At 45.5% G+C, this 11,195-nt stretch overlaps 1 long non-coding RNA gene and 1 pseudogene across 1 annotated transcript; one reads left to right on the forward strand and one right to left on the reverse strand.

The window, feature by feature from the left end:
- LOC120320056 overlaps positions 1-11,195 on the reverse strand; it is a 164,849-nt pseudogene that overhangs the window by 143,209 nt on the left and 10,445 nt on the right.
- On the forward strand, positions 82-3,019 carry LOC120320059. The gene is made up of 3 exons (XR_005559883.1): positions 82-829; positions 2,622-2,739; positions 2,892-3,019. It is a non-coding gene; the product is annotated as an uncharacterized LOC120320059 (long non-coding RNA).

An 11,195-nucleotide genomic window follows, 5' to 3' on the forward strand; every position in this document is an offset into this window, starting at 1 on the left:
GGAACAACCTGCCTCCAGAAGTGGTGAATACGCTCCAACATTGGAAGTTTTTAAGAAGTGACTGGACAGCCATTTGTCCGAAATGGTATAGGGTTCCCTACCTGAGCAGGGGGTTGGACTAGATGACCTCCAAGGTCCCTTCCAACTTTATCATTATTATTATTATTAACCCTTAACTAAGACTGAAGGGATATCTCGAACTCTGCATATATTCTCTGTCTTCAGAGAAATAGAAATCACCTGGATGAGGGAGGAATACTTCAACGAAAGCCAAATCAGTCTGTGCTTCATCTGAGTGCCACAAAGACCCACCAGGAAGCAGAGCAGCTGTTTTCCCAAAACCCACCCATAAAAATGTGTCGCCCATGATAGCAGTGCCAACCCCAGATTTCCACCACTTAGTTCTAAGGGCTCTTCCCAAAGTCCAGCCATTAGTGAACATGGCCGAGCATTATCATCGTGGACTGTAGAGTTTGGGCAGCAATTCAGTAAGGAATTTTCTTTGACCCATTCGGACACTGCAAGTCCTGAGCCTCCCATCTTTTATAGCCATAGCAGGTTAGATGGTCAACTAAGTCTGCTGCTCTTCTCAGGGCTTTTGTAACAGCTAACAAACAGGAGCGTTTCAATACAAGGAAGATGCACCGTTGCCTTAGGTAAGAACTATTTTGCAATACTTCACTGAGGTGATATGATGCAATCATTACAACTCCATAAATAGAGAGCCAAGTCTGTCCCAGGAGTAAGATTTGGTCCAGAACCAGTCTCAGCATGAAGATCCTTTATCTGCTGTTTGCATTTCTTTTCCTTGCATTCCTGTCTGAACCAGGTAAGAAATAAAATTACTGATAATTTACAAAGGATTGGTAACTCACTCCTTTTTAAACAAATACGATCTTCACTGAAAGCAGGATAATCTTCAACATCTTTTTGTTTTACTTTACAGAAATAGCTTTGAACAGTATAGACTATTGAGAACATGAGCCTCCAAATATTTGAAAAATATGCCATTGATTTTTCTTTTGATTCACAATTCTTGAAAGAACTTTATTGGGGTTTTTGTTATTATAGCTTATTTTTGTTGATTTGCTTCACTTTAACATTGGTTTACCAAATTCTCAGCTCACTCAAGGTCTTCATCCAAAACACACAATGCAACTGGCCACTGTAACTCAGCAAGGATCCATGGCAATACTGGAGAGAAATATATCACAGTAAGGTCTATCCTTCATATGAAATAGAATTATTTCTTCCCTCCTACATTAATAGATGTAGGCTTACCAGCTATTTCATCTTTGAGTCAGACTTCAAACCTGGGTTAATGGCTGATTTATTTGAGCTGCTGCAGGAGATCAGCAGAGATGGATCTGTGTGGTCAGAGAAAATTTGCTGTAGTCCTAGGAATCCTGCAATTCTTGGACGGATGTTAACATTCCCATCTTGGATGAATGGTTACAAAAGCTGATGGAGTTAGCAGAGATGGCTAAACTGACAGTTTTGATAAAAGAAAAGAATATAAGTACTTTTGTTTGTACTTGGATACTGCTTCTGGACTTTGTGCTATAATTTGCTATAACTTGTGCTATAATTTGCTATGATTTGTGCTATAACTCTATAATTTCACACAGTCTCATTCTTCCCTTTCGGTTTATTTATTTATTGTAGTGATTACTTTGCCACTGATGTCTTCCAGCTAATGTAGTTGCTTGGGCAGAAATAGTATAAAATCAGATTTAAGCTTTTCACTAAGATCTTGGAAAGAAGCAGAAAAAAAATTCTTAAGATTATTTTTTCTCAAGTTAAATACTATTTTGAATACCATTTAAATACAACTTAGAATAAGAATGATTTTGTCTGATGACTTAATATCAGCACAGCCTGGATCTTGATAAAGATAAATATGCCATTAATTTTTCTTTTGATTCACAATTCTTTAAATAACTTTATTGGGGGTTTTGTTATTGTACTTTATTTTTTTTGATACGCTTCACTTTAGTATTGGTTTACCAAATTCTCAGCCAAATATGTTTTGTTTGAATAAGGAGGCACAATGGAGAAAGAGTTTGGTCTAGTGATTAGAGCAAAACACGACAACTCTGGGTACTGAGTTCCAGTCCCACCTTGGGCCTGAAAGCTGACTGAGTGAATTTGGCTAAACTGACAGTTTTGATAAAAGAAAGGAATATAAGTACTATTGTTTCTGCTTGGAAACTGCTTCTGGACTTTGTGCTTGAGGTGGAAAAAAATGATACTATGATTTTGGGGTTTACTGATTAGACTGATTTGTTGATAGAGAAATGGCTAGTTCATACTAATACAGAAATGCAAAAAGTTGAGATTCGATTTTCATGCCTTATTTTACTGCAACAGGGAATCGGAAGTCAACACCTTTTGTTTCTCCCCCCCTTTCCACATTTCCCCTTTTCCTCTTTCCCTATAGTTGTTCCTTACTATTTGCTTTTTATTTTGATATTTTTATGTTGTAAATGAATAAAAATATAAATTGATAAAGGAATCCTGCAGTTCTGTAGAAGAAGGTAGTGTCTTGGAAGGGAAAATATATTCAAATATTAAGGAATCTTTACTCATCGTTTACCTGTCTCCTCTTTTTCTTTTCATAGGGAATGCCCAACGACAGTGTCATCGGGTAGGCGGATTCTGCCGTGTCGCCCAATGTCCTCCTACAACTTCTGAAATTGGTCAGCTGGGCTGTGAGCCACTACTGAAGTGCTGTAGAAGGTAAGACAACTCTCCTCCAATAGAGATACTACAGATCAGTACATAATGTGATTCTCTGCCTGATATTGTTTGCATTCGCAAAGCTTTGCAAAGCAAAGAATTTACTTTAAACTCACTTTGATCAACTTATTATTTTTTTCTCATTTGTATAGGGAAAGGGGAAAATAATGCCATCTCCATCTACGACCATGGATATCTTCAAGACATGGCCAAGGACCTGAGATTGCCACCTGCTATCGCTTTATCTTTCTTTATATAAATAAAATTGCTACCCATCAAACTCTAAAACATTTGTGGAGAGAGAGGGGGGAGGGAGAGAGAGGGAGGGAGGGAGAGAGAGGGAGGGAGGGAGAGAGGGAGAGAGGGGAGGGAGAGAGAGCGGGGGGAGGGAGAGAGAGAGAGAGGGAGGGAGAGAGGGAGGGAGGGGGAGGGAGGGAGAGAGAGAGGGAGGGAGAGAGGGAGGGGAGAGAGAGAGGGGGAGGGAGGGAAGGAGGGGGAGAGAGGAGGGGAGGGGAGGGAGAGGGAAGAAGCGAGGGAGGGGGAGAGAGAGGGAGGGAAGGAGGGAGGGAGGGGGAGAGGGAGGGAGGGAGGGAGGGGGGTGTTGCCTGCTCTTCAACCACATATTATGCTATAATTTCACACACTCTCATTCTTCTCTTTTGGTTTATTTATTTATTGCTTTGGGATTACTTTGCCACTGATGTCTTCCAGCTAATGTAGTTTCTTCGGCAGAAATAGTATAAAATCAGATTGAAGCTATTCACTAAGATCTTGGAAAGGAGCAGAAGAAAAATTCTTAAGGTTATTTTTTCTCAAGTGAAATAGCCTTGGATACAACTTAGAATAAGAGTGACTTAATATCAGCACAGCCTGGATCTTGATAAAGGAAATGAAGATGCAGCAATAGGAAATCCGCAAGAGAGAGAGAGAGGATCCTTTCCTGGCCCAATCTTTTTGTTAAACAGACAGACCAACAGATGTTATGAAATTGATTAGATACCATCTAAACAAATAAATAGACTACACAATAAAACCACATAGGGTGAGTCACATAGGACCTGATGCAGGCAAACAAACACAGCCAACATGTGAGGGATACTATTGTGGACACTATTACACCTATGCTAATAAAGGGGTGTGATCTAACAATGTACACAGGTGAAAACATAATTTGCACAACCAGTATCCATACAAGCCTGAACCTATTCAATTTCTCCCCCCTCTCAACTTTCATTCACACACTTTCTACTTCTCTTTTATTGCAATGTCTACATTTATAAGGGGATGTAAATATTTAACTTGTGGCATAAATCATCCTATAAAATGTTAAAATCTCAACTATGAATCAGACTTCTCTGAAAATAATTATTAAAATACAAATAGTAAGTACCAGAGTAGGTCTAGGGCCAATAGTTAACATATATCCATTCTTTATTAGCCTTTTAATGCAGCATTTTTTACAACACAGGCAGGGTACATGTAACACAGAAATGAGCTAGAAGCATCATGGCAGTTCTAAAGCAAGGGATCTTCACAGCTTGACACTTTATTGTTAAACAACATGTCAGTTTGTCCCCACTTCCCTCTCGGCACATACAGTACTCATTACACAAGATAATTGACCGTTTCTGGGGTAACACCAGGAGCTCAACATTATTTCTAGACTTCAGTGCACTTTTAGAAATACAGCTAGCCTCTGCCTGCTCCCTGCGGTTCTTGAGCAAAGAACTACCTTACTAATAATTGACTTTCTTTTCAGATTGGCTAGTTTTGCCATTTGTAGCCTCACTGACCCACTAATACTCACTGCCTGTGAGGGCAAGGTGGGCAGGGGGGAGTCCTCAGAAAGGGGCTCCCCCCTCAAGGCAAAGAGCCCTTTCTAACTCCAGTTCTATCACTGGGAGGGAGAAGAAAGGAGGTTTGGGTCTAGTAAACCCTGCAATCTTCTCCTCTCTTCTCCAGCCCTTCTTGTTCAGCTGAATAAAAGAGTCCAACGGAAGAGTGAGAAATTCCTACACCTGCTGGCTCTTCCTGATGATGCAAGGAACTAAGCCTGTTGCTCCTGTACATCAACACATACTTCCCCTCGTTCCCCCAGGTGGCAGCCCATAATTATGTTCCAGGAAAATATGGGGTAGCCGTATTTAGTTTGCATCTAAGGTGATGTTGACTGCATAACGATCTCATAATAGTGTGAAGAGAGGCATTGTGTTGTAAGGTTTTGAGACTGTTCCTCCACCGACCTAGTCTTTATGTGCCCCAGATGAGGAATGGGAGGGAGACAAAATCAGCCCTTGGAGATCGATGCCAGGGGAATCCTGCAGATCCAGTCTGGATGGCTTCTGGAGGGGGCAAGGCTCAGTGGGAGAGCTATCTAGGGGCATCTAGGGGTGCTGGGGAGAAGGGAGGGGTCTTCCACTCAGAGTTGCCCCCTTGATCTTTCCTCTCTCCCGCAGAGCTGCTCTCCCTCCCCCTGTTGGAGACCCTCTGCCCAACTCAAAAGCCCCCCTGCAGCCCCCCCAAGAGCATCTCAAAGGGAGGGTCTCCAGCCCCCCTCACGATAGGGATTGTTTTGGGGAGCCATAGGGGAGCCATAGGGGAGCCATTCAGAGCCCCCCCAAATGCTCCTCTCTCGCTTCCCCCCTCCCTCCAGGTCCCGATAGAGCAACGGGGGATTATGGGGTGGGGGTTTCTTGGCCTCCTCCCGAAATTCAGAGCCTCCCCCGGAAGGGACCGAAGCTCAACTCCGGCCTGACTTTGAAAGCCTCAAATTTGAGATTTGGGGAGAAAACTTGAAGTCTTTGAAGAAGCCAAAATACTTTGGCCAAAATGCAGCTTTTTCCTTGTGTGGATTCAGGTCTGAAAATGCCTCAGTTTCCCTCTTTCTCTTTCGCTTTCCCTCCCCTTCCTCTTTCCATGCAGCCGCTCCGACCCGGCCATTTTGGAGGGGGGGGGCGATAGAGGGGCCCGGCTGCGACTCCCCACCTCTGCTGCAATCGGGAAAGAGGGGGTCCCTCTCCGCCCTCCTGGGGGGGAAGTGGGGAGGGAAGGGGGAGGAGACCACGCAGAGATCGAGGCTGTCGCTGGCTCCCGTCACTCTTACCGTCTGAAGAGCTAGCAGCTTTCTTCCCCCTCCCCCCCCCACGAGTCTCGGGGGTGCTTCCCAGCCCCCTCCTCCCCCCAAACCTCCTCCTCCCCCGCCCACCCCCCTCCTTACCCGGGGTCTCCTTCCCCCCTTCGCTTCCGGGGATCCGGGCCAGCGCCCCCGCCAGCAGCAGCAGCATCAGGGGGAGCCCAGCGGAGCCCATGGACGCCGCCCCACAAGCGCCCCCAGAGAGACCAGAGACGGAGACGCGGAGGCTCCCAGCCCCAGAGGCGGAATTGGGGGGAGGGGGCGTTTTCCTCGAACTTCGGAATTGGGAGGGCCCAGAAGCAGGAGGACCAATCGGAATTCTCCCTTCCGCAGCGTCATCGGTCTCCGGGCAGAGTCTCCCTTGACTTCACCCGATGGAGGAGAGAGTTGGGCGCAGAGGGAGAAGCGGAGAAGCGGAGAAGGGGGGGGATTTTATGGGGGGGGGAATCAGCCCTGGGACCCCCTCCCCAGAATCGACCCTCTTGAGGTTGGCTCCGTTCCTCTGGGTGGGAGTGGGAGGGGATATTTTGCCCAAAGAAGAAGAAGGAAAAAAATCCATATCCATGGACGGGATCTATAAGAAGATCCGCGCAGGTTTTCTCCCTTGTGAAAGATCTCAATGCTATTTTAAGAAGGATGGAGGGATGGAGGGATGGACAGCATAGTAAACCAAAGAATAAATTTATAATTTATAAAATAACCCGGACAGTTGATAGAAATTCTGTGGACTTCAGTAATTCTATGCCCTTAACCATTAAAGTCTAAAAACTCCCCCCCCCAAACTATCCCAAAAACCACACATTCTTTTTTTTTATGTTTCACTACATCCATGGAAGACATTTTTTCTAGGACATTCGGGTTGTGGTCAGTTCCGCAAAGGCGGGTCAGGCAGATCCTCCATTCCCAATTCTGTTCAAAAGAGCTTTGGGGGTCCAGAGGGGGCCTGAATCCTTCCAAAGCAATGGGGGGGGGACTGGAAGGGTCAGACTCCCCCCTGGCTCAGCACCAGCCTCGGCAGGCCAGAGCCGGGTCCACCCCCCCCCCGCAGCTGAAGGAGGCTGCACCACAGTTGTGTACATCCATCCAGTCGCACAAAGTGGGTCCCAGATCCAGGCAGCGTCTGGGGGGGGGGCTCCATCGCTCGCCTGATCAAAGCAGAACTCCTGGACTCTTTTCCTGTTTCCCCAGGAAGATTTTGATTTTCTCTGAGTTCCTCCTGCCCCCCCAGCCCTCCACACACACACACCCCCACAGACACACACAAACACACAAAGGAACTTTGTTTGTTTCCACAACCCCCAACAGCTGGAGAAGTGCTGGAGTTTCGCTTCCCCCCCCCCCCGGCCTGAAGCGCTGGGCTCCCCCGAAGCGGAACCGAGGAACTGGCCCTGATCCAGCAGGCAACAAGCCCGGATTCTTCCCCGGGGCAGCTCCGGGACTCTCCCGCTTCTCCCCGTGGCTGAGTCTCCCCCTCGGTCCTCCGACCTCCCCGCTTGAAGCGGTTGAGGGGCCCCTCCCGACCCCCGAGGAGACCCCGGACAGCCCAGGGAAGAAACCGAGGGAGGGCTGGAGAAACGTCCCCAAAGGACCCAAAGGCTCCAATTCTCGATTCTCCTCCTTCACACGTTACGGGGAGACTCGGCTCTCGGGGGGGGGGGAGGTTGAAGGGGCTCTGATGCCGGGAAAGGTGGAAGGAAAGAGAGGGAAAGGAGGAGAAGCAGGGAGGGGGAGGGGCTCAGCTGCAGTGGGGGGAGGGGGATGCTGAGGGAGGACCTGGAGGAGTGGGGGGAGGGGCTCCCCAGAGAAAGTCCATCCATGGGGGGGTTAAACGTTGACACCAATTTGATGGCACAAACGATCTTTAGCCCATCTGCTTAAAGGAGATCTCCCGTCTTTTCCCCACCAATTAAAGCGCTGGGGATGGAGATGACTTCACAGCAGTTCATTTCATGGCTGTTCAAAGTTACAAGGGCACTCAACAACCAGACTCTTCGCCTAATATTTCTTCTTTTTAATTTTTTTATTGTTTTTAATGTTTTTTTAAATAATTTCATGTATATACCTGTGTTTAGCTTTGTGTATCCAACCCAGTCACTTGTTGTGAGATGGGTGGTTATATAAATTTGATAGCTAGATAATATAGAGGGGGCGGTAGAGAGATAGATAGAGATGATAGATGATAGAGAAGAAAGAAGAGATAGATGATAGAGATAGATAGATAGATAGATAGATAGATAGATAGATAGATAGATGATAAATAGATAGATAGATGAGAGAGAAAGATAGATGAGAGAGAGATGAGACAGAGAAAGAGAGATAAATAGATATATAGACAGACAGACAGACAAGATAGAGAGAGAGATGTAGATAGACATAAAGAGATGAGAGAGATGAGAGGGTGGCAGGCAGAGAAAGAGGGAAAGGGGGAGGGAAGGAAAGAGGGGGATAGAGAGATAGAGATGATAGATAGATGAGAGAGAGATGAGAGAAAGAGGATAGAAAGACAGACAGACAGAGATAGATACATAGATAGATAGATAGATAGATAGATAGATAGATAGATAGATAGATAGGACAGACAGATGAGATAGAGAGGGAGAGATGTAGATAGACACAAAGAGATGAGAGAGATAAGACAGACAGACAGAGAGAGAGAGAGAGAGAGAGAGAGAGAGAGAGAGAGAGAGAGAGAGAGAGGAGAGAGAGAGAGAGATTCTGGGATTTCCAGACCGCTTCATCCCAGGACTAGCCTGGACTGGCCTTGTAGAGTTGCTGAGATCAGCCCTGCTGAGGGAGGGATGTTCACCTGCTGACGGGGAGTCTTTCCTCTCCAGATCATCCAAAAAGCCCTTGTGGAAGAGAGAAAATAGCGTATCCCTAACAAGACTCAAATGAAGGAGCTGCTGCTTCTTTACCTGTCATATAAAGTGTTTGATTTCATCTTCCAAAATACCTTCTCTTTGTGGCACACTGATCAAAATGGGGGAAATAATCTAATTGGTTAATTCCCATTTTAAAAAGCACGCTTTCAAACCGGTGCAAAGAATGGCAAGAACACTGGATTAAAAAAAACCAATGTAAAACAGAGTTAGGGAGGTCTTATGGGAAACAGAAGGAGACCATTTTTCCTAGGCAGCAAAAGGAGGGAAAGAAAGGGAGCAAATGGATCAGTCTCTAAGGAAGGATTTGGCCCGAAGGCTTTGAATTAAAGTGGTTGGGAGTCTCCTGGCCTTTCTCCACATTTGATTTCAGTGCCCAGGGGAGACGCCCCAGATGGGAAGCATCCAGAATCTGCTGTGCAAAAATGTAACAGAATAACACAGCTGGAAGGGACCTTGGAGGTCCTCTAGTCCAGCCCCCTGCCCACACAGGAGACCCTATGCCACTTCAGACAAATGGCTGTCCAGTCTCTTCTTAAAAGCCTCCAGTGATGAAGCCATCACAGCTTCCAGAGGGAAGCAGTTCCACTGATTAATGGTTCTCACTGTTAGGAAATTACTTCTTAAATCCAGATCTTCCATCCATTGCTTCTCGTCCTGCCTTCAGGGGCTTTGGAGAATAGCTTGACTCCCTCTTCTTTGGGGCAGTCCCTCAAATATTGGAAGACTGCTATCATGTCCCCCCTCGTCCACTCTTTGTTAAATTAGACTTACCCAATTCCAGCAACCGTTCTTCGTATGTTTTAGCCTCCAGTCCCCTGATCATCTTTGTTGCTCTTCTCTGCTCTCTTTCCAGAGTCTCAACTTGTTTTTTACATCGTGGCAATCAAAACTGGTTGCGATATTCCAAATGTGGCCTTACCAAGACATTGTAAAGTAGTATTAACACTTCACGTAATCTTGATTCTGTCCCTCTGTTGAGGCAGCCTAGGACTCTTAGGGAAATTGGAGTCCAGTGGGGCTGACCCCCTAGTTCCCTTCTCTACTTTATGGGGGACAAAGTTGTCTGCTAGGTTCATCGGGAGCCTGCTGGATCTCCCACTAGGTGCAAAAAACTGTCTCCCAGTTGATGTCAGGGTGGTCAAAGTCCCCCATTGCTATTTTACTGTGCTTTCTCCATGCCTTAGCTAACTGATTAAGAACAAGTTCATCTATTTCCTCTGTTGGGTTGGGGGGCTTTATAGTACACACCAATGGTGATGTCGTTCTGTTTTCCCTTTTTTAACCCGAATGCTTTCAATGAGATTTTTGTCTTTGTTCTGTAGCATTTCTGTAGCTATTTCTTATATATAGCGCAACTCCACCTTTTATTAAATCTCTTTCTTTTCAACACTTTAAATGTTAAGATACTAAATTTAGTAGATGGAACAGTAAAGTGGACAATGGGCCGGGACACAGAGTTGTAGTTGATTGGTTGGAGAGTGCTGGCTCCTGTATGAGGTTATCTACACTATGATTGGTTGCTGTGGGTGTAAAGGGGGCGTTTCCCCCCTTTCCCCCCCTTTTCTTCTGTGTGCTCCGTCTGCTGATTGGTTTATCTCATGATGTTCCTGTGTTCCTGATTATCTTGTCTGCTGTGAATATAGATGCTAAATAGATTTATATAACACTACAGGTTTGTGTCATTTGGACAGCTGCTGTGCAATATAAATGTTATATATATATGGATGTAAAACTACAAGTTTGTGTCATTGTCTCTCACTTCATTTGAACAGCTCCTGTGCAATTCCTCGACATTAAATCTCTTAAGTTGTGCCTTCCAGTTGTGGGTTTCATCCCACTAAGTTTCAGTGATTGCAATGTCATACCTATCTTTGGGTTTCAAGTTCTCCCTGGTTTATTCCACGTATTTTGAGCATTGGTGTAGAAGCATCTGAGTCCCTTTTGACTGACCCTGTGTTTGGTTTCCACATCCCCTCTTTTTGTGTCTGAGTTCTCCTTTTTCCTTTCCATTTGGTTGATTGCCCAGAGATTTGTGCTTGGAATTAGCTTCTAAAAAATCCATCTCCCTCCTCGTTTGGTTTCAGTTTAAGACCCTTCAGATAGGACAAGCCAGTTGGTTTCCGAAGACAACATTCTCAGTTCTTGTGAAGTGTAGCTCATCCCCTGCCAGAAGCCCCTCATGTGGGTATTGTAGACCATAGTCCAAGAATAAAAAGTTCTCTCGACAGAACCATCCTCTAAGCCAGGAGTTGACTTCAAAGGCTGTGCGTATCCTCATTGGATGCTGACCTTTATTGGGAGTACAGAAGGGGACACCACCTGTGCTCCCATCTCTTTGGCTTTAAATCTCTACCTGCTCATAATCTCTTGATATTGTTTCCAGGGACTTTGTGTATCATTCATCCCCACATGAAAGAGGAGAAAGGAATAATAAAATAATC

Source organism: Crotalus tigris, unplaced genomic scaffold, assembly GCF_016545835.1.
Source record: "Crotalus tigris isolate CLP2741 ecotype Arizona unplaced genomic scaffold, ASM1654583v1 scf7180000021153.787222678:297777, whole genome shotgun sequence".
Classification (NCBI taxonomy): Eukaryota; Metazoa; Chordata; class Lepidosauria; order Squamata; family Viperidae; genus Crotalus; species Crotalus tigris.